Source organism: Neovison vison, chromosome X (assembly GCF_020171115.1).
Source record: "Neovison vison isolate M4711 chromosome X, ASM_NN_V1, whole genome shotgun sequence".
In the NCBI taxonomy this organism is placed as follows: Eukaryota; Metazoa; Chordata; class Mammalia; order Carnivora; family Mustelidae; genus Neogale; species Neogale vison.
The window spans coordinates 99,109,827-99,130,524 of record NC_058105.1 but is presented as its reverse complement, the minus strand read 5'-3'; the positions used below and the strand labels follow the sequence as shown (position 1 = coordinate 99,130,524).

The window sequence follows — 20,698 nt, the reverse complement described above, 5'->3', positions numbered from 1 at the left end:
TTATAATAAAAATAATCTAGCTGGTGAAGATGAGCCTATCAAAGATGACCATTCTATAAGCTATTTAAATACAGAAGAAAATAGAATTTCTCAGAAGGCTGTAAAATAAAAATAACAAGTAATTAGAAAGATAATTACTTAGAAATTCAGATTATACATTAAGGACATTTGAAGAAAGAATAAATGGCATTACAGAAGGCATAAGGTAAGAGGCAAATACAAATGCTGTGGCTTTGATTCTAAGTTATTATATATAAAGACATTGGGCCTTGGTATATGTTTTTCCCCTCAAAGTCTGATGTGTGTTGGCAGGGGCTCTCTTCCACTTAATGACTCAGGGATCTAGTTGCCCACCATATTGTGATGTTGCCAGGTGAATGTGGGGCTTGCATATCTGCTACAGGGAAAGAAAGAACCAGAGAGCTGCATACCTACAGGTTTTCCATACCCAGACCAGGAAATGGTATGTATTTCTGTCTATAACCCTTTGGCTAGAACTCAGTGAAGTGGTCCCAATCCATCTGCAAGGGAGGTTAGAAATGTTCTTTCTGTGTGTATCCAGGAAAAGAAAGATGTGTGATGAATACATGGCACTATGTGTACCACATTCTCCTTTTAATCAAAGCTATTAAAAAAAGAGGGAGATGTTTTTTTTAAGAGAGATGTGATTTTTTTCTCCGCATTTCTCTTCTTAATAAGAGAGAGATAATACTTTCCACATTGCTACTTCTTGCATATTTCAAGAATACCAATAGGACCAGTATCATCTCATTTATGCAGTTGATCTAAACGAGCAAAAGGGCTGACTTACCGTGAAGAATAATATCTTTATTTACAGAGAGAATGATATTTGGGGGTTTTCTGGTATTTTGGATGTTATTTCTACTTCCGTTTCTTAGTTGTCTTAGCAACCTGCTCTATATTACAAGGGTAATGTAGACTAGGGGGTTGGTGTACAAGAAGAGATACAGTGTATGTAGTTTTTATGTACAGGAGGGGGGTATTCCACAGCCTAGATGGAGGGTAGGAGCACAGGGGACCTGTCACTGAGGGTTGCTGCACCCGGGGCTGCCTTCATGCTGATTGTCCTTTATCCCTAGGAAGGCTAGTAGACTGAGCTTTGACCTTCCTCTGTGGGGGCTATCTGCCCTAACATGTGGGAAACACCATAGTGACATCCATTCAGGAATCCCAAAGCCTGAAAGGTTCTCCACTCATTACTGATTCTTTCTTTAAAAGTATTTCCTACCTTGGATTTTGGACTTACTAGGCACAGATTGTTTCACTGTTATAGTTGGGTTTTTTTTTTTTAATTCTTTTTTTTAAAGATTTTGTTTATTTATTTGACACAGAGAGAGATATCACAAGTAGGCAGAGGGACAGGCAGAGAGAGAGGAAGAAACAGTCTCCCAGCTGAGCAGAAACCCTGACACGGGGCTTGATCCCTGGACACTGAGACCATGACCTGAGCGGAAGACAGAGGTTTAACCCTCTGAGCCACCCAGGTGCCCCGGGTTTTAGTTTTTTTTAATTTACAATATCTTACCTAATCTTTCATAGTTTATCCAGTGTTTTTCTTTTTTTCTTTATATTTTTTAAACTACCTAATTTCAAACTCTTTCTTCAGTTTTACTAAATGTTTAGCATACTTAGTTTTTATGTATTTTTTAGCTCCTTTCATACATATATACAGAGAGGGAGAGGAGAGAGACTACGAGATACAGGAATAGACTAGACTTCGATACACAGTACAGTATTTTAGTGCAGAAATCATCAAAAGCTATTTTCTAAAAGAATCAATATCTCTGTGGCCATAGGTAGTTTTAGCAAAATAACTATTATTTTAATAAAAGATATAGTATTTTCTAAACAGATATACATTATATATAAAATTATAATATATTATAAATTGACTTATTAAATAATTCATTTATACTAATGTACATTACTATATTAATTAATATAGTATATTACTATATATACTAAATTAATTAATATGTTATATTATATATAGCATTTTCTAGAATATAGACACCATAAAGTACATGAAAAAATACCCCAGAGTCAAAAGAAAACAAAAATCACTGAGTCCTGTCATTCAATCTCCGTTCACAATTTTGAAGACTTCTCACTGAAAACTTAATGATGTTTTTAAGTAGATAGAGAGCAATCCACTACAAAATCACGAACAGCTGAGGAGGCCATCTGTAGAAATAGAAAGAATGGAAGATTTGAGACCTTGACATTAGAAGAACATAAAACAAGTAAATGGAGTAAAAATATTATAAAGGTATAGTTTTAACATTTTTAAGGGGAAAGAAAGGAAGTGATAAGCCACAAGCAAAATCTCTTAGATCAAGAAAAATCCCTAATGCTAGTTTCTTGATAGGAAAGAGCTAGAGATACTAGAGATTGCTCATAAGCCCCTAATGTAGAAAAACTGATGTCACCCCCAAAGGCTAATAACAGTAGCCCTAAGAGCCCTGTGGAACTTCAGAGTAGCCAGAGTGCTTCCAAGTGTTCTTCCTGATGGAAATAAACAGCATGAGGTAAAACTAATTAATCTGATTTTACAGCCCAAGTTGGGAAAGAGCAATCTGGCAATTTTCCCACTAGAAGAAGAAATGAAGAAATAAATAAATAATTCCGTTTGTATTTATTTTGGAGATATATATATATATATATGGCTATATATTTTGTTAATAAGCACTGCCCTTCCATTTAGGATTTATACCAGAAAATGCATATTCAGGCTGGAGGTTTATTTATTATTGAGTTCCAAATTGAATAAGAAATGATTATAAAAGCTCAAGAACTTATATAGAACCATTAAATAATTTATGGAGGAGCATAACTGAGAGAAGGAAGGCGAGAAGACTAGGGAGAGGCTAAGAGCAAAAAAGAGAAAGAGGGAAGGCAGGTGGGAGGGAGGATTTGTCCTTAAGTTTTAAATAGATTTTGGTTTTGAAAGAAATGAGCCATGTATGCTGCAAATTCCCAAGTTCAATCTAAAAGTCTCCATTCTCAAAGTTCTTAAATTGCTTTTAAAAGTTAAGTTGCTATTTAATTTCTCATAGTTTAGGCATTCTAGGCATTCCTGTTTGAAACATTGACCTGATTAGTTTTTCAGTTTACTTTTGGAAATTAGTTCATTAGTCTCTAATTAAGCCAAGTATGGTAAGCTGAATAATGACCCCCAAAGATATCCATCTCCTAATCTCTGAACCTGTGACTATATTCTCTAATAGGGCAAAAGGGTCTTTGCAGAAGTGATTAAATTAAGGATGGTGGATGGAGAGCTTAGCCTGCATTAGATAAGTGGGCCTTAAATGTAATCACAAGTGTTCCTGTAAGAGGGAGGCAGAGGGAGTTTTGGCAACAGAAGAGGAAGTGTGACAATGGAAGCAGATGTCGGAGAGAAGGGAGAGATTGGAGCTGCAAATGTAAAGGAAGATGGAAGGAGCCACTGGCCAAACAATACAAGTGACCTCCAAAGACGGAAGCACAAGAAAACAAATCCTTCCCTCAAGTCTCCAGAAAACACAATCCTGACAACACCTTGATTTTAGACTTTTCAAACATTTTAGACAGTTCTGAGATCAAGAACTGTAGGAAAATAAATATATATTGTTTCAAGTCAAGTCCATAAATTTGTGGTAATTTGTTACAACAACAATAAGAAACCTGTTATAGTGAGCCAGTTTAAATAGATCTGAAAGCTAAAGAAAAGGCTCTTTCCATATATTCATATATATACATAGATAAAGGCTATATATATAAAAAGCTATTGATATATGAATATAAAAAGACTGCATATATGTGTATGTATGTACATATGTACATACATACACACATATATATGAAATCAAATATCTGATATATTAGGCATTTAATAAAAACAGAAAATACAGGTGCCTGGATAGCTCAGTTAGTTGGGCATCTGCCTTCAGGTTTGGTTGTGGTCGTCAGCAGGGCACCTGCTTCTTCCTATCCCTCTGCCTGCCACTCCCCTGCTTGTACTCTCTCTCTCTGTCTCAAATAAATAAATAAAATCTTTAGAAAAAACCAGAAAATACAAAACATTCCACTGGAAGCATATGAAGGTACTCTTCAGACATATGACATCAGGGACATCTGGATAGCTCAGTAAGTTAAGTGTCTTACTTTTGGTTTCAGCTCGGGTCATGATCTTAGGGACCTAGGACTGAGCCCTGAGTAAGGCTCCATGCTGGTTTAGGAGCCTGCTTAAGATTCTCTCTCTCTCCCGCTGTGTGCCTGGGTGTCTCAGTAGGGGTAAGCATCTGCCTTTAGCTCAGGTCATGACCTAGGGGTCCCGGGATTGAGCCCCACATTGGGCTCCCTGCTCAATGTGGGGCCTGCTTTTTCCTCTCTCTCTGCCCCTCCCGCCTGCTTGTGAGCTCTCTCTCTCAAATAAATAAATAAATAAATAAAATCTTTTTTTAAAAGAGAGAGCTGCCCCTCCCCAGCTCTCTCTCTTTCGCTCTCTCTCTCTTAAATAAATAAATCTTTAAAAAAAATACGTAACATCATTATCCTACTTGTACTACACTTGGACTCAGCTGAAAAGCCGTTACTTTATCACTTGTGATTGTGCTAAAACACAAATGAAATTGAAATATGGCAGAAACTCTCTTAACTGACCTCCTCCTGAAGTAGTTATAGATTAACTGATAAGCTCCATTTCAGCTGTAAAAGATAACTAGCGGATGTTCATACTATATTGAATATTCCTTGGTAATAATACCCATGCCTACCTCTGGTTCCACCAGTTTAAGTTGTCTGCTCTAAAAATAGCTGTGCTTTTTCCCAAACAGATTTATTTCAATAAATTATTTCAATAAATAATATACATCCAGAATTTGATAACAAAGATTGTAATTCTTGGGGTTTTTTTTAAAGATTTTATTTATTTTTGTGAGAGCGAGAGAGAGAGGGGGTGAGCACACACACAAGTGGATGGGAGGGGCAGAGGGAGAATTAGACTGCCCACTGAGCTGGGAGCCCAACCAGGAACCCCATCCTAGGACCCTAGGATCATGACCTGAGCGGAAGGCAGACACTTAACCAACTGAGCCACCCACGTGCCCTGCAAGTCTTGTTTTGTTTTGTTTTAAGATTTTATTTTCAAGTAATCTCTATACCCATTGTGGGGCTCAAACTCACAATCCTGAGATCAAGCGTTGCATGCTCTACCAACTGAGACAGCCAGGCACCCTACAAAGATTGTGATTGTGTCCATACAGTTTTTGTTTTGTTTTGTTTTGTTTTTTTTAAAGATTATTTATTTATTTATTTGACAGAGAGATCACAAGTAGGCAGAGAGGCAGGCAGAGAGAGAGAGAGGAGGAAGCAGGCTCCCTGCTGAGCAGAGAGCCAGATGCGGGACTCGATCCCAGGACCCTGAGATCATGACCTGAGCCGAAGGCAGCGGCTTAACCCACTGAGCCACCCAGGCGCCCTGTTTTGTTTTGTTTTAGTAAGCTCTACGCCCAGTGTGGGGCTTAAACTCACAACCCCAAGATCTCAAGTCAAATGTGACTGACTGAACGAGTCAGGCACCCCTCTATGTATAGTTGTAATTTCACACTTTGACCAAATGTTTCATAAGTTAATGCAATATATATTGGGGGAAAAAAAAACCCTTGTTTTCATGAAGATGCTTTGGAAAATTTTCATACAAATGAATAACTAAAAAGAATTGCTGTTTAAGTATGAATGGGGGATACAACTTAAAAGTTTTGGAAAAAATCATGAAAAATGGAAGGATTCTTAGATTGCTTCATAATTGTCTTCAGTTTCTTTTTTTTTTTAAGATTTTATTTATTTATTTGCCAGAGAGATCACAAGTAGGCAGAGAGGCAGGCAGAGAGAGAGAGAGAGAGGAGGAAGCAGACTCCCTGCCGAGCAGAGAGCCCGATGCAGGACTCGATCCCAGGACCCTGAGATCATGACCTGAGCCGAAGGCAGCGGCTTAACCCACTGAGCCACCCAGGTGCCCCTGTCTTCAGTTTCTTAAAGCCCTTCCCTAAGGACACTCAGAAGTGGAGACTAAAATGAGGGTGCTGGTTAAGAGTATAAACTTGGGAGCCAGACAACCCATGTTTTAATCTTATCTCTACCATTTACTGATTGTGTATACTTAGGCAAGTTTCTTAACCTCGTATATAAAATGAGAATGATAATAATTGGTGCCTCCAAGAGATACTGGGAGGACTGATAGTGCCTGACACATAGCAAGTGCCCAACTATTATTAATACTATTATTGCTACGATATATGTGGCTTATTCAAGAATGACTATCTGGCCCATCTATTGGTGGAACTGTAGTCAAAGAAGAGTCCTAGGCCCTATGTCAAGAGACTGATAACTAAATGTTCATACAGTTTTATGTTAAAATAAATTTTTCAAGAGGCACCTGTGTGGCTCAGTCAGTTAAGCATCTGCCTTTGGCTCAGGTCATGATCCCAGGGTCCTGGGATCCAGTCCCGTGTTGGGCTCCCTGCTCAGCAGAGTCTGTTTCTCCGTTTCTCTCTCCCTGTGCCTCTCTCCCCGCTTGTGTTCTCTCTCTCTCTCTCTCTCTTTCCCAAATAAATAAATACATAAATAAAAACAAAATTTTCAATTCTCTACTTTAGCCAACTTTGCCAGTTAACAAACCAATTCTAATCCTAATCACCTTTAGTGAGGGATTCTCCCATAGGTTGGTTTCTTTTTCTGTAAATTAGTAGCTTATAAACACACATATAAGACCCAAATCCTATGAAAAGTAAAAGCTCCCATGATGTACAAGTATCACTTGACTCAATCCTTTCTTCATATACCTTTTTTTTTTTTTTTTAAGATTAAGACTAAAACAATAAGAAAATCTGCCTGTGGTCCATGGCATCCTGTATCACACTGGCTTTGCTGTTCTGTCTCTGTGTTATGATTTATTGTTAATATTTATTTATTTGACAGAGATCACAAGTAGGTGGAGAGGCAGGCAGGGAGAGAGGGGGAAGAAGGCTCTCTGCTCAGCAGAGAGTCCAATGTGGGGCTCAATCCCAAGACCCTGGGGTTACGACCTGAGCTGAAGGCAGAGGCTTTAACCCACTGAGCTACGCAGGCACCCCTCAAATTCATTTTAAGACATTTTAAGAAACATGAATATTGGTTCCCTGGATAATCTAAAAATTTAAGTAAGTTATTTCCATATAAATGGCAGTCATAGTTATTATGTAACTAACTTTGGTACTCTGTAGCCAAAAGACATTTCCTGATTTCTCATGAGATCTAATGAATATGTGTAGCAAAAAAGGGAGTTCATTTATTTAACATCTCCTTAGTATGCTACACTTTATTCAATCTTTTTCCCACATTTTACTATACATTTTTCAAACATACAAAAAAGTGGGAAGAATTGTACTATGAACACTCCCCACCTAGATTCTACAGATAACATTTACATTTACTTGCTTTATCACATTTCTCAGTCTATCCATTTCTCTATCCTTGTATCAGTCCAAATTATTTTTAATGTATTTGAAAGTAAATTGTATACATCATTATATTTCCCCAAAATACACTAGATTTAATTCAAGTTTAATATTTGGTTGTATTTTTTTTAGGTAAAATATCTATACAGTGTAACGCACATGTCTTGAGTGTTACCATTCAAGGAGTTTCCACAACAGCATAAATCTGTGCAATTAGAATACAGAATGCTAATTTCACCTCATAAAGTTATCTCCTGTCCCCTTACCACTTCCCAGTCTTCCAGCACTCCACAGGAAAATATTGTTCTCTTTTTTCCTGCCACAGATGAGTTTTAACTTCTCTAGAACTTCACGTAAATACATACTCTTTCATGTAAATACATACTCTTTCATGGAAGACTTTCTTTTTTCAGGATATTTTGTTTGCAGATTCATCCACATTGTTACTTTTTTTCAGTAGTTCTTTCTTTTTTATTGCTGAGTAACATCCCATTGTGTGAAGGTACCTGAGCTTGTTTATCCATTGTCTTACTGATGGGTGCCTATTTTTCCAATTTCAGCCTGCTATGAATCTTCTTGTACTAGCCTTTTTTGGTATATATTTGTTCTCATTTCTCTTGATGAGGGGACTTGTTGGGTTATAGAGTAGGCATATGTCTTGTTTTAGAAGAAATTGCCGGATCTTTCTCCAAAGTAATTGTATGGTATTACACTCCACCAACCATGTATGAATGTTCCAGTGGCTCCATATCTTCACTAACATTCAACGATGTTAGTTTTTACAATTTTGACCAAACTTGTGGGTGTGTTTTGTTAGTTGATTATGCTTTTATTGTGCATTTTCATGATGACTAATTATGTTGAACTCATTGTCATGTGCTTTTTTGTTCATTTTCTTTTTACTTAAATTTTTTTAAATTCTTTTTTGAAGATTTTATTTATTTACTTGGGAGAGCAGGAACAGGGGGTGAAGAGCAGAGAGGGAGGGAGAGGGACAAGCAGACTCTGCAATGAGCATGGAGCCCAACAGGAGGCTTGATCCCAAACCCTGAGATCATGAGCTAAAACCAAGAGTCCGATGCTCAACAGACTAAATCACCCAGGTACCCCTTTTGTTCATTTTCAAAGCATTTATTTCTTTTTATTGTTTCCAGAATTCTGCATGCATATTGATACCAGTATTTTGTCAGATATATGTCTTGCAGGTATTTCTCCCAGCCTGAAGATTGTTCATTAATTTTCTAAATAATGTCTTTCAATGAGCAAAAGTTTTAAATTTTTATGAAGACCAATTTATCATTATTTTCATTTAGGTTATTGCTTTCTCCCATGTTAGAACCTTTGTCTACCCCCGAGTCACAATGATAGTCTATGTTTTCACATAAAAGATTTATAGTTTTATTTTTTACATTTAAGTTTATGTTCCATCTCAACTTAATTTTGTTTATGGTGTGAGGTAGGAACTACATTTTATTTCTTTGCATATGAATACCCAGTTGTTCCAACATTACTCATAGAAAAGGCTTTTCCTGTTCCCAAAGTAGTTAATAACTTTAGCTACTTTGTCAAAAATCAATGACCAGGGGTGCCTAGGTGGCTCAGTTGGTTAAGCAGCTGCCTTCAGTTTATGTCATAATCTTGGGGCTCTGGGATCAAGTCCTGCATCAGGCTCCTTGCTCAGTGGGGAGCCTGCTTCTCCCTCTGCCTCTGCCTCTGCCTACTGCTTCCCTTGCTTATACTCTCACTCTCCCTCTGGCAAATAAATAAATGAATTCTTAAAAAAAAATCAAAGATCAGACAGGGGAGAGAACATTTCTGGGCTCTCTATTCAATTCTCTTGATAGTTTTATTGATCTTCATGCCACATTATCTTGATTACTATGACATTATAGTAGGTCTTAAAAGTCAATTATTGTAAGTCCTGTAAGTTTGTTCTTCCTTTTCAAAATTGCTTTGGATAATGTAGATGCTCCCATATACATTTTATAATCAGCTTGCCTATTTTTTTAAGTCTACTGGGATTATGACTGGGAGTGTGTTGATGCTAAAATCAAAATTGGGAGAAATATATCTTAACATTACTGGGTCTTATAATCTGTGAACATGGTACATCATTCCATTTAGTTAGAACTTGCTGAATTTCTGTTAGCAGTGTCTTGTACTTCATAATAAACAGGTCTTGCCCCTTTTCCTAAGCATTTAATAGTTTCTGATGTTATTGTTAATCAAACAGCATTTAAATTTTATTTTCTAATTGTATGGTACCATATAAAACATAATTGATTTTTCTATTATTTAATTTCAAATATAGTTGATCCTTGAACAACATGAGCTTGAACTGCACAGGTCCACTTGTATGAATTTTTTTTAAATGCACATACTTTTTTTCCTTAGATTTTCTTTTCTTAAGGTACTCTCTACACCCAGTGTGGGGCTCAAACTCACAACTCTGAGATCAAGAGTTGCATGCTCTACCAACTGAGCTAGCCAGGTACTCCACGATTTTTATTTATTTTTTGATAAATAAAGGACAGTACTGTAATTGAGCTTTCCCTTCCTTATGATCTTCTTAATAACTTTATTTCCTTCTGCTTTTTTTATTGTAAGAACACAGTATACACATATAACGTGCAAAATGTGTTCATTGACCATTTTATGTTATTGGTAAGGCAGCTGGTCAACAGTAGGCTATTAATAGTTTAAGTTTTGGGGGAGTCAGAAATTATACTGGTTTTTCAACTACACAGTGTGGGGCTGGTCAGTGCCCCAACCCCCTGTGTTGTTCAAGGGTCAACTGTATGTGAATTTTGTCTGGCTATCATATTGTATTTATTCCTAATTTAATTCCTCTGTAGTCAGAGGACATACTCTGTGTGATTTCAGTTCCTTTAAGTTTATTTATGCTAGTTTTATGGTGTATCATATGACATATCATGTTACCTGTGTTTATGAAGATTTTTCAAGACAAAACAGAAGAAATACAAAATTAAACCCTTTCTTGCAGTTTACCAACCACTTGGGAGTTAACAGTATAAACACATGGAACAATAGGAGAAAGACAGGAAAAGTTAAAATTATATCATTAATATGGAATAAGCCATAAGTGTTGAAAAGTTCTAAAGAAAAGGATTTGTTAGAGTAGGGACTCAACAGGGTATATACTCCTCCACCTTTTGTAGACATGAGTGTTGGTTTGAAAGTTGTAGAACTAATAAATGAAATGGCTGTTAACACAAGGGTTAAAAAAAGATTGGGCAAGTCATCAACAGAAAATAGCATGGAATCTCCCTCTTCCTTCTATATGTTTCTTCTTCTTTTTCCACAAGAATTTTTTTCCTCATCTACTATGTGTCAGGCTTTGTGATTAATATCAGAGCTACACTGTCCTTCCTTCTCAGAGAAGAGGGAGATTTAGGCATAAGTGCATTAACACATAAGCCTTAAGAAAAAGGGGGATGCAAATACTATGGTAGCAAGGCTAGTGGGATAACTGATTTACTTTGCATGGTGTGCCACTAGGAAGACTTTACACAGTGGGTGTCTTTTGAGCTGGGTCTTTTTTTTTAAGATTTTAATTTATTCATTTGAGAAACAGAGAGAGCACAAGCAGGGGGAGCAGCAAGCAGAGGGAGTGGGAGAAGCAGACTCCCCACTGAGCTGGAGGTGCATCAACGCGGGGCTTGATCCCAGGACCTGGAGATCATAACCTAAACCGAAGGCAGATGCTTAGCCATTTGAGACACCCAGGTACCCCTGACTGGGTCTTTAAGAATATGTCTACCATAGAGAAAACAGAAAAGTCATAGCAGCATGCAGATGTAAGATAAATATAGAGAGTAGCTTATCATGTATATGATTAGTGGGGGGGGTGAGTTTGCAAAGATGTGCTAGAGCCAAGTAATTAGAAAATTTGATTGTGGTTAAGGAGTTTGTATTTTATGATAAAGTAGGTGGGAGTCTTGAAATGTTTTTAAGAAGTGAAGTGGCTTAATCCTACTTGTGTTTATAGAGCTCTCTGGTATAATTCAGAAGGGTGGGTTGGATTCAGAAGCTAAAGACAGGGAAACTAGTTGGGAGACCATGTCAGGCAATTGATAACGAATCTGAAGTGAGTCAGGACAGAGATTAATATGAGACATGTACAAGGTAGACTGAATCAACAACCGAGGATAGAAAAGAAGGGATCATGGGTGGCTTCACTGTTTCTAATGTGTATGATGGGATACATGGTGGTTTCATGTAGAAGGAAAAAAATGCAGAGGAAAAGGTAGAGTGTGGAAAAAAATTGAGTTTTGTGTCTTATAATTTAAGGTGGCAGGATCCATTCATCAGCTGTAACTACAGAACTGAAAACGAGCAGAAGGCTGAGGGCAAAAGATTTGATTTGCAAATGGTTAAGATTTACTTGACATTAGTTAAGCTGAGAACTGGATCTGAACCCAACTGGTGTGCCCTGGGGAGACTAGTGAATGAGGATTAGGCTGAGATAACTTGTGAGGCCTCTCTGGGCCTTTGAGTAAATATTAAGAGAAAGGAGGATTTGAAGAATATGGGATAACCAGGAGACGTGCTAGTGACGTAGACAGTTCTGGAATACCAACTCTGACAGTTTGGTTCTTAAACTTGCCTTATTTCTTAAACAGGAGGTATATTATAAAAAAAATAGAGAACAATTAAGCTCACATCATGTATTAGAACATTTTGAATTTTATGCAAGAGGAAACAATTCAAACTAGCTTCAGACTTTCTTTTTTTTTCTAATAAAATAATATATTTACAGATAAACTTTAGAACCACTTTGGCAACTCTCTCATCTCCTAATTTTGTTGTAATTTCTTAATTAACATATAATTTATTATTTGTTTCAGGGGTACAGGTCTGTGATTCATCAGTCTTACACAATTCACAGCATTCACCATAGCACATACCCTCCCCAGTGTCACTCACCCAGCCACCCCATCCCTTCAACCCCTCTCCCCTCCAGCAGCCTTCAGTTTGTTTCCTGAGATTAAGAGTCTATTATAGTTTGTCTCCCTCTCTGGTTTCATTTTGTTTCATTTTTCCCTCCCTTCCCCTATGATCCTCTACCTTGTTTCTTAAATCCCACATATCAGTGAGATCACGTCTTTCTCTGATTGACTTATTTTGCTTAGCATAATACCCTCTAGTTCTATCCACGTCTTTGCAAATGGCAAGAGTTCATTTTTGATGGCTGCATAATATTCCACTTCATATATACATACCACACCTTCTTTATCCATTCATCTGTCAATGGACATTTGAGTTCTTTCCATAGTTTGGCTATTGTGGACATTGCTGCTATAAGCATTGGGGTGCAGGTGCCCCTTCAGATCACATTTGTATCTTTGGGGTATATACCCAGTAGTGCGATTGTTGGGTCATAGGGTAGCTCTGTTTTCAATTTTCTGAGGAACCTCCATGCTGTTTTCCAGAGTGGCTGCACCAGCTTGCATTCCCACCAAGAGTGTAGGGGCGTTCCCCTTTCTCTACATCCTCACCAACATGTTATTTCCTTGTTAATTTTAGCCATTCATTTCCCTGATGCCGAGTGATGTGGAGCACTTCATGTGTCTGTTGGCCATTTGTATGTCTTCACTGGAGAAATGTCTGTTCATACCTTCGTCCCATTTCCTAACTGGATTATTTATTTTTTGGGTGTTCAAGTTGATAAGTTTTTTATAGATTTTGGATGTTAACCCTTTATCTCATAACACATTTGCAAATATCTTCTCCCATTTAGTAGGTTGTCTTTTGGTTTTGTCAGCTGTTTCTTTTGCTGTGCGAAAGCTTTTTACCTCAATGAAGTCACAATAGTTCATTTCTGCCTTTATTTCCCTTGCCTTTGGAGACACATCTAGCAAGATGTGTCCTTGCTGCAGCTGAGGTTGAAGAGGTTGTTGCCTATGTTCTTCTTTAGGATTTTGATGGATTCCTGTCTTGCATTTAGGTGTTTTATTTATTTTGAGTCTATTTTTGTGTATGATACAAGGAAACGGTCCATTTTCATTCTTCTGCATGTGACTGTCCAATTTTCCCAACACAATTTATTGAAGAGACTGTCTTTTTTCCATTGGATATTCTTTTCTCCTTTGTTGAAGAAATAAGACTTTCTTATGAGAATGTAGTGATACCTCATAGAAGCCACGGGAAAGAATGCTTCTGTAATCAAGAGGCAGACAGCCATTGAGGATCTAGGCTCAGCTCCACTCTATTTACTTCTTTTCTCTGTCTCTTTTCTCTCTTCTATCCTCTCCAGACTTGTGTTTTCTATTTCTCCTGCTGGCATAGCCCCTACATTGTTGTTATAGCCCAGACACCCAGTCTTACCAATTCCCTCTCCCCATTATAAATCCCCAGGGAAGTTCTCTGATTGCCCTAACATACCTGAGATACTCCCTCCCCATCCATCCTGATCCAGTCAGCTGTGTGTGTGTGTGTGTGTGTGTGTGTATTTAGAGGGCTCATGGACTCCAGTCCAATGAAATAATAATATATGGGGGTGGTATCCAGATAAGACATCAGTATTTTTTATAAGCACCCCTGACTGGGAAGCAATGATTTAGGCTCTGTTGTTTTTATGAAAATAAAGACTGCGGTAGGAATTATAATGCAGACTGCTCCCCAACACCACAGTGCTAATATCCAGGACATGTGGAAATATTATGTTACATAGTAAAGGAGAATTAAAGTTATCAATGGAATTAAGGTTGCTAATCAACTGAGCTTAGAATAAGAGTATATGAGATTATCTGGTTGGGCCAAATATAATCCCAAAGGTCCTTAAATGTGGAAGAGGTAGGCAGAATTGTCAGTGAGTCAGAGTAATGTCTTTGCTGGCTTTGAAGATGGAACAAGGCCTTGAACCAAGGAGGTAGCCTCTAGAATGTGGAAAGTCAAGAAAAAGGATTCTGCCTGGCACCTCCATAAAGGAATTCAATTCTGCTGACACTGTGATTTTAGCCCAGTGTGACACTTTTCAGACTTATGACTTCTAGAGCTGTAATAAATTTGTGTTGTATTAAGCCATTAAGTTTGTGGGTTTTTTGTGTTTTTTTTTGTTTTTATTTTTACAGCAGCCACAGTAAACTATTATTAAGAAGAATGGTTAATATGTGAATAAGAGAGGTAAAAGATAATTCCAAGGCTATATTCCTTAAATACATTTGTTCCATTGTGAACTTTTAAAAAAATCTGTCCAGCACTTTTCTCTTGTTCTGAAAATAGCAACTTCCCCTATTCTTTTTTCCCCCCTCCAACTAAGTGGTTCTACTGGGTGTACCATTCTTACGTCACACATGTACTTTTAATCCAAGAATGATTATGTTACTTGATCTTACCCAATCATGCTCTTTATCTGGTGTTCTAAAAATTGGAACTGAGGGAAGAAAGGCTCATTCTCTGTGGTAACAGCTTGATAGGTATGAACCCACAGTTTGTCAGAGGCCATGGTTCTAAGCCTACAGAACTTGCCTTTCAGACATTCTGAAAGAATGACCCTGTCTAAAAGAGGCAGGTTTGAGAGCCTAACCTGGAATTTGAAGCATTCCCTTTATTTGTTCCATTTATTGTGAAAGTCATTCATATACTTACCCTTTTCACAGCTTGGGTTACACAATAACCTTCTCTTTTTGCCTAAGCTACTTTGTTGGACTTTTAGTCACTTCAATCAAAATATCCTGACAGTTTCCGTAGTGTAGTGGTTATCACTTTCGCCTCATAAAATATCCTGACAAATTCAGACACAGAAGAAGAAAATAAACCTAGTAATCAAATAAAAGTTCATGCACATATATACACATCTATTAAGAAAGCAGACATTACCTTTACTAACCTAGTGGGGTTTTTTTAGGCATCTTCTGTATGTGAAACATTTTCAGTGAAATGAACAAGACAAAATCATACTTCCAGGCATTTACAGATTTATTCATCCTACGGTCTGTGTTTATATTTACCAATATGCATACCCTCTTCCAATATGGCCTCACTACAATCTCCCATACTTATTTGACAAATGCAAAATAGAAATGAGTTCAAGAAAGTCTGGTTTGTAAAATACACAAATGGAAGAACCACAAAGGTTAATGGGAAGAATTTCAGGATATTCAGATCTCTAGGGGCAATTACCAGACTCTCCCCAAAAATGCTGCCATCACAGTCAACACAGTTGCTGGGCAGGACTAGGGGTGTGGCCCTGTGGCAGTTCTTTTATTCTTAGCCAAATGTTTCTCAGTTCCATCATAACTAAAGCAAAAAGAAGAAAGGAAAAGTAATTTGGAATAAATCACTTTAGGCCCACAGGCCAATTCACGTTGGATGCACTCAGGTGTGTTTATTTTAATAGCTGATCCAAAGGCACGTGAGATACCACAGCTGACCAGATTTTAAACATAAAAGCATAGAACTTAAAACTAAGCACGCATGCAGCATGGAATAATAATCAAGTTGGACTTCTCAAAATGCTAAACACCAGAAAACCCGAAACCATTAGGACAAAGTCCATACAACATAGGCTGAATATTCTGTTTCTCCGAGGGGCTTTTAGAAGGCTCAAATTCTAAGGTGGCTACCTAAAAAGCAGGGTCAAAGATGCCTCTTCTTGGCAACCTGTTTTTCTTCCCAAGAAATTCAGGTAGGCTTACTCAAGAATCTTTTTAAGAAAAAAGTATATTATTGTCACCAAAAGTGCAGAAACAAAAGCAGAGTTTGTTCTCAGGAAAACCAATGCGTTCTGGGTTAGTACACATCAAAAAGACACGTTAACCAGGATACGCTGCATAGACGGTGTCTGGGTGAGAAATGTCCAACTCCTCACCTCTGGAGGGCTGAGGATTGCGCGTGTGAGAAGGAAAAATGTGCGGAGGGTTGAAGTGGGGCAATAATACGTGGGGAGATAGGCGTGCAAAAGAGTGAAAGACTAGCTAGGGAGGATCTAGGGTGGCTCCAAGGAGAGGCGTTGTGACTCCCGGAGACTGGCTAGCTTGGTTCCACGCCAAGCGGGCTTTCTCGAGGATGAGTGTGAGCGTGCACCGAGGAGACCAGAAAACTTCTCTGACAACGTTATCAACACACCTCGAGAGTGGAAAACTCCAGCCGTGTGTCCAGAGCACTAGGTTTTCCGGACTAAGGCGGCAGAGGCTCCGCCCCTCGGTTTCCCACCCCGCCTGGCCACGCCCCTCCCCTCCTAACACCGCCCCGGCCCCGCCCCCTCCGCTTCCCACCACCCTTCCCATCTGCTCCTGGCTCCGGGCTCCAGGCTCCTACTAGGTTCGTCGGCGGTGGGAGCGCGCAGGCGCGGCTGGCAGCTTGCAGGGAGCGGAGTAGCGGCGCGGAACGCGCGGTGAGTTAGGTGGGATCGTGGGGCTGGTGGCTGGAGAACCTGGTTCCCGCCGAACATCCCGGGAGGGTTCGGGGAGTGCGCGGGTGAGTGCACGGGGAGTCTTCGGTCCCGTGAGTAGGCACTGGTCGGACGTGAGGCAGGGGAGTTGGCCGCACTGCTTAAGAGTGTCCAGCCCCGGCCGCGTGCGGAGCGGAGTACGTGGTGGCGGGTGTGGGTGAGCGTTTGTGTAAGGAGGAAAATAGAAGGGAAGAGCTCCGGAGACTGGAAGTCCTTACTCAGGCTTGGCAGGACCGGGAGGCTCGCCAAGGGCGCTGGAGGGTGTCCCAGCTTCAAGTTCAGTATCCCCCGCTGGGTGCCCCTGAGCGTCGTCCCGGGCCCATCCCTTCCCCGGCGCTGCGGTCTTAAGAGTGCGGAGTTGCCAGAACATTCCTTGTCGTGGGGGGGAGAGGATTTGGGAAAGGTGGGCTTTCACCCCAGGCTAGTGCCAAAGAGGGTGTGGCGTTCGTGTGACTTTCCTTCACCCCGCCCCCGGGAATGTGCCCGTCTTCTGGTACATTGTGCTCATGGACATTTTAACAAAGGCTATGACTGTTTTCTAGGCAGTGGCGGGTGACAGCGGGGGCGGGTCGGTGGAGGGGGTAGCGTACGAGGTCGCAGTGTGGCCCTGGGGGGCGGGGGCAGGGGCAGGGGCAGGCATGGGTGAGTGGAAGGAAGGGAATAACCTTCCTGCCTCAGCTTTTTCTTTCTTCCTGGTCCGCTGATTTTGATCAGTGGTAGGAACAGCCTCGAGAGGGATATGATTGGAAATCAGTGTGTGTGTTCGGACTCTGGCTGCAGCCATTGTTTTTTATAATTGTGCTGTTGATGTATTTTTAAGTGCCCCTTCAGTAGAAAAGCGAAACTAATGAAATTGAAGAGGAAATAATTGAGCGAAAGGGTGAAGAGGCGGGGTGTCAAAACTTAGAGTTAAATTACTACCTTCTGATAGTCGTAGTATAAATAAAGCCAGATTCTGAAGGGTGTGAAGGTGCGCAAGTGGGGTAAGTGCAAGGTTGATTAGGGTGCTGTTGACTGGGTCAGTTAAGAGGGGATTATTGGATGCGTGTGTGGAAGTGCTGCCAAGTTCTTGGGTTGACTCGCTTTAGAACCTTTAAAAATGATACCGGGAGTATAAAACACTGGGTCAAAGAACTGTAATATTGGATAAAGTTCCAAGGCTTTCATTTGCAAAATTAGGAACTTTAGGAAAGGCGGTATATTGTTTTTGAAGCATAAATGTTGATTTTTTTTCCTCATCTGTTTTAACTGAATACAACAACTTCTTCCTCCTCCACCCCTTTCCCTTGATTGTGAATCCTGTTTTATAAACATTTAACTTTCAAAACTGAAGTGTGTTTAAAGGCACAATCCTCCCTGCGTCCCGTCCTGTGAAGTGAATAGGATTTCTTCTTGTGTTGTCATTTTACTCTTTCTTTTCCTGTCATTTTAAGTTAAATGCCAAGAACATTACCAGTTTGGGGGAGAGAGGTGTTAGTAATAACCTTTTCCCTTTTCCATTGCCTAATGAACCCCTATTCATCCTTTCAGATTCAGCCCGTTTGTCTTGGAAAAATTTGCCATCTCCCCCAGAATGAATTAATCACCCTCTTTTCTGTTAAACTGGTACCACTGGTCTTATTTTTCTCTTGCAACTAGAATCTCAGTTTTCTGTGTTACCCCAATACCTAGGGCTGCTGGGTATGTACTAAATGCCTAATAAATGCACTTAAAATAAATGAACTGTAAATAATAGTTCATGGGGTAATAGAAGAAATTCAGAATGCTGAAATTATATATCATATTTGAACAGCATTATTTGGAATGTAGATTAGAAAAAGTATGGAAATAAGTTTCCATGTATTAGTCTGGTTTATCCTTCTAAAAGAGGTGCAAAAAAAAAAAAAGCGAGAGAGATGCAAAAATCTTTGCATATATAGACAGGGTGTCATGAAAAGTCCAAATTTTTTTTTAAAAGATTTTATTTATTTATTTGACAGAGATTACAAGTAGGCAGAGAGGCAGGCAGAGAGAGAGGAGGAAGCAGGCTCCCCGCCGAGCAGAGAGCCCGATGCGGGGCTCGATCCCAGATCCCTGGGATCATGACCTGAGCCGAAGACAGAGGCTTTAACCCACTGAGGCACCCAGGTGCCCCGAAAAGTCCAAATTTTAAAACAGGTCAACTTCTGATACTGAAACTAGTGAAAAGTTAACGTGAAACAGAAGTTTAATCATTTGTAGACCAACACTAACAGGGCACTGCGGGGAATTTAGGAATTTACAAGTGAATCAAGTTGGCCAGATGGTATCCTTGGAAGGCTAATACAACTAAAGAAACTGTAACATATTAGACCAATTAAGGAGCCTAATTAGTTGCATTATACTCCTAAATCTTAAGGTCGTTTGAGCACTTGGCTAATGGGCCTCTTTATGTTCTAGTGTGCCCCATAGGCTTGGCCAATTTCTGCAGCCTTATCTCTGACATCTGTCCTAACTCTACCAGCATCATTGGCTTTAGAGTCACCTTTCGTTCATGAAGGGAATTATTTTCCCTTTGCTCCTTACCACTCAAACTCATCACTCCCACACCTAGGGTGGTTTTACCAACTGGAGAAAATATCAGGATCACTCAATTTATAAGTGAGTAGAACTCATTTTAGTCTAAAAATGCGTCAGGATTGGCTTCTTGGTTAGTCTACCTGTGCCAGCAAAGCAGAGAACTACTTTGGGCTATTAGTAACTTATGTTTTTCTCCTCTCAATTTATCCCCTCTCTACCTAAATGTAAAAGCACTTTTCCCCCACGTCTCTCTCTCTCTCTTCTTTTTCTTTCTCTTTTTTTTAAAAAAATTATTCAGTTATTTGACAGCTCAAGCAGGAGAAGCAGCAGGCAGAGGGAGAGGGAAAAGCAGGCTCTCCACTGAGCAGGAGCCCGATGTGGGACTCGATCTGTAGACCTGGGACCATGACCTGAGCCGGAGGCAGATGCTTAACTGACTGGGCCACCCAATCACTCCCTCCACATCACACAAAAAAAGAATGTTAACCATTGTTCACGCCAAAACACTTCAAGTTAATGCCTGGTTTTTATGAGAAAAACTTGGGTCTCAGAGAGGATGAATAGTCCATAAAACTTCTTTTTAAAGAAATTCTACATACATCCTCTGTGGTCTTTAGATTCACTTACTGAAAAAGATATTCCAGACCATTGTGGTTAAGGCTTCCTTCTTAAACTTCCCTCATCTAGACTTCCTCTTCACATTTCTGATTTTTTACTCTCATTCTTTGACAACTACTTCCTCTGAGTCATCTTCTTAGGGTTCTGTCCAAGACTCTTTCCCAGTCTATGTAGGAGACAATAATCTGGCGGTCAAGGGCATAGAATTTGAAGGCATTTGTTAAACTTCTTTAGGTATCAGTTTCCTCATTTATAAAAGTAATGAGTATAATATTTACCTCATAAGTCAGATCAGGTATATTTACTGCTTATCATAATATTTAGCACATTCTAATTGCCCTAAAAATGGTAGCTCTTATTGGTAATTGCCATTTCTTATAAGGAATGTAATTTTAGGAGCAGTTAATTTCAAAATGGGAATGTATTGACATTTCTTACTCTGTTCAAATTCTTAGTCCTGTATTTGTAGATTCCTCCTATATATCTAAAATAGGTGGCTTTGCACAATGGTTCTCAAACATCAGCTTGCACAATAATCACAAGAATGTTCACCTAATTGAAGTAGAATTGGCTGGGGAGTTTGACAAAGGATGAGTCAAGGATGATGCCAAGCATTTTGGTCTGAGCAACT

At 39.3% G+C, this 20,698-nt stretch overlaps 1 protein-coding gene across 2 annotated transcripts in view; it reads left to right on the top strand.

The window, feature by feature from the left end:
* Window positions 1-16,773: 16,773 nt before the first annotated feature.
* The window catches only part of PRRG1 (proline rich and Gla domain 1), a 157,504-nt gene continuing 153,579 nt past the window's right edge, over window positions 16,774-20,698 (top strand). The window contains exon 1 of one of the 2 annotated variants that reach the window (XM_044234404.1): window positions 16,774-16,854. The gene's annotated coding sequence lies outside the window, so the exon portion shown is untranslated. Of the gene's footprint in view, window positions 16,855-16,880; window positions 16,938-20,698 lie in introns of those variants that run through there. The other variant, XM_044234405.1, reaches the window with a different exon arrangement.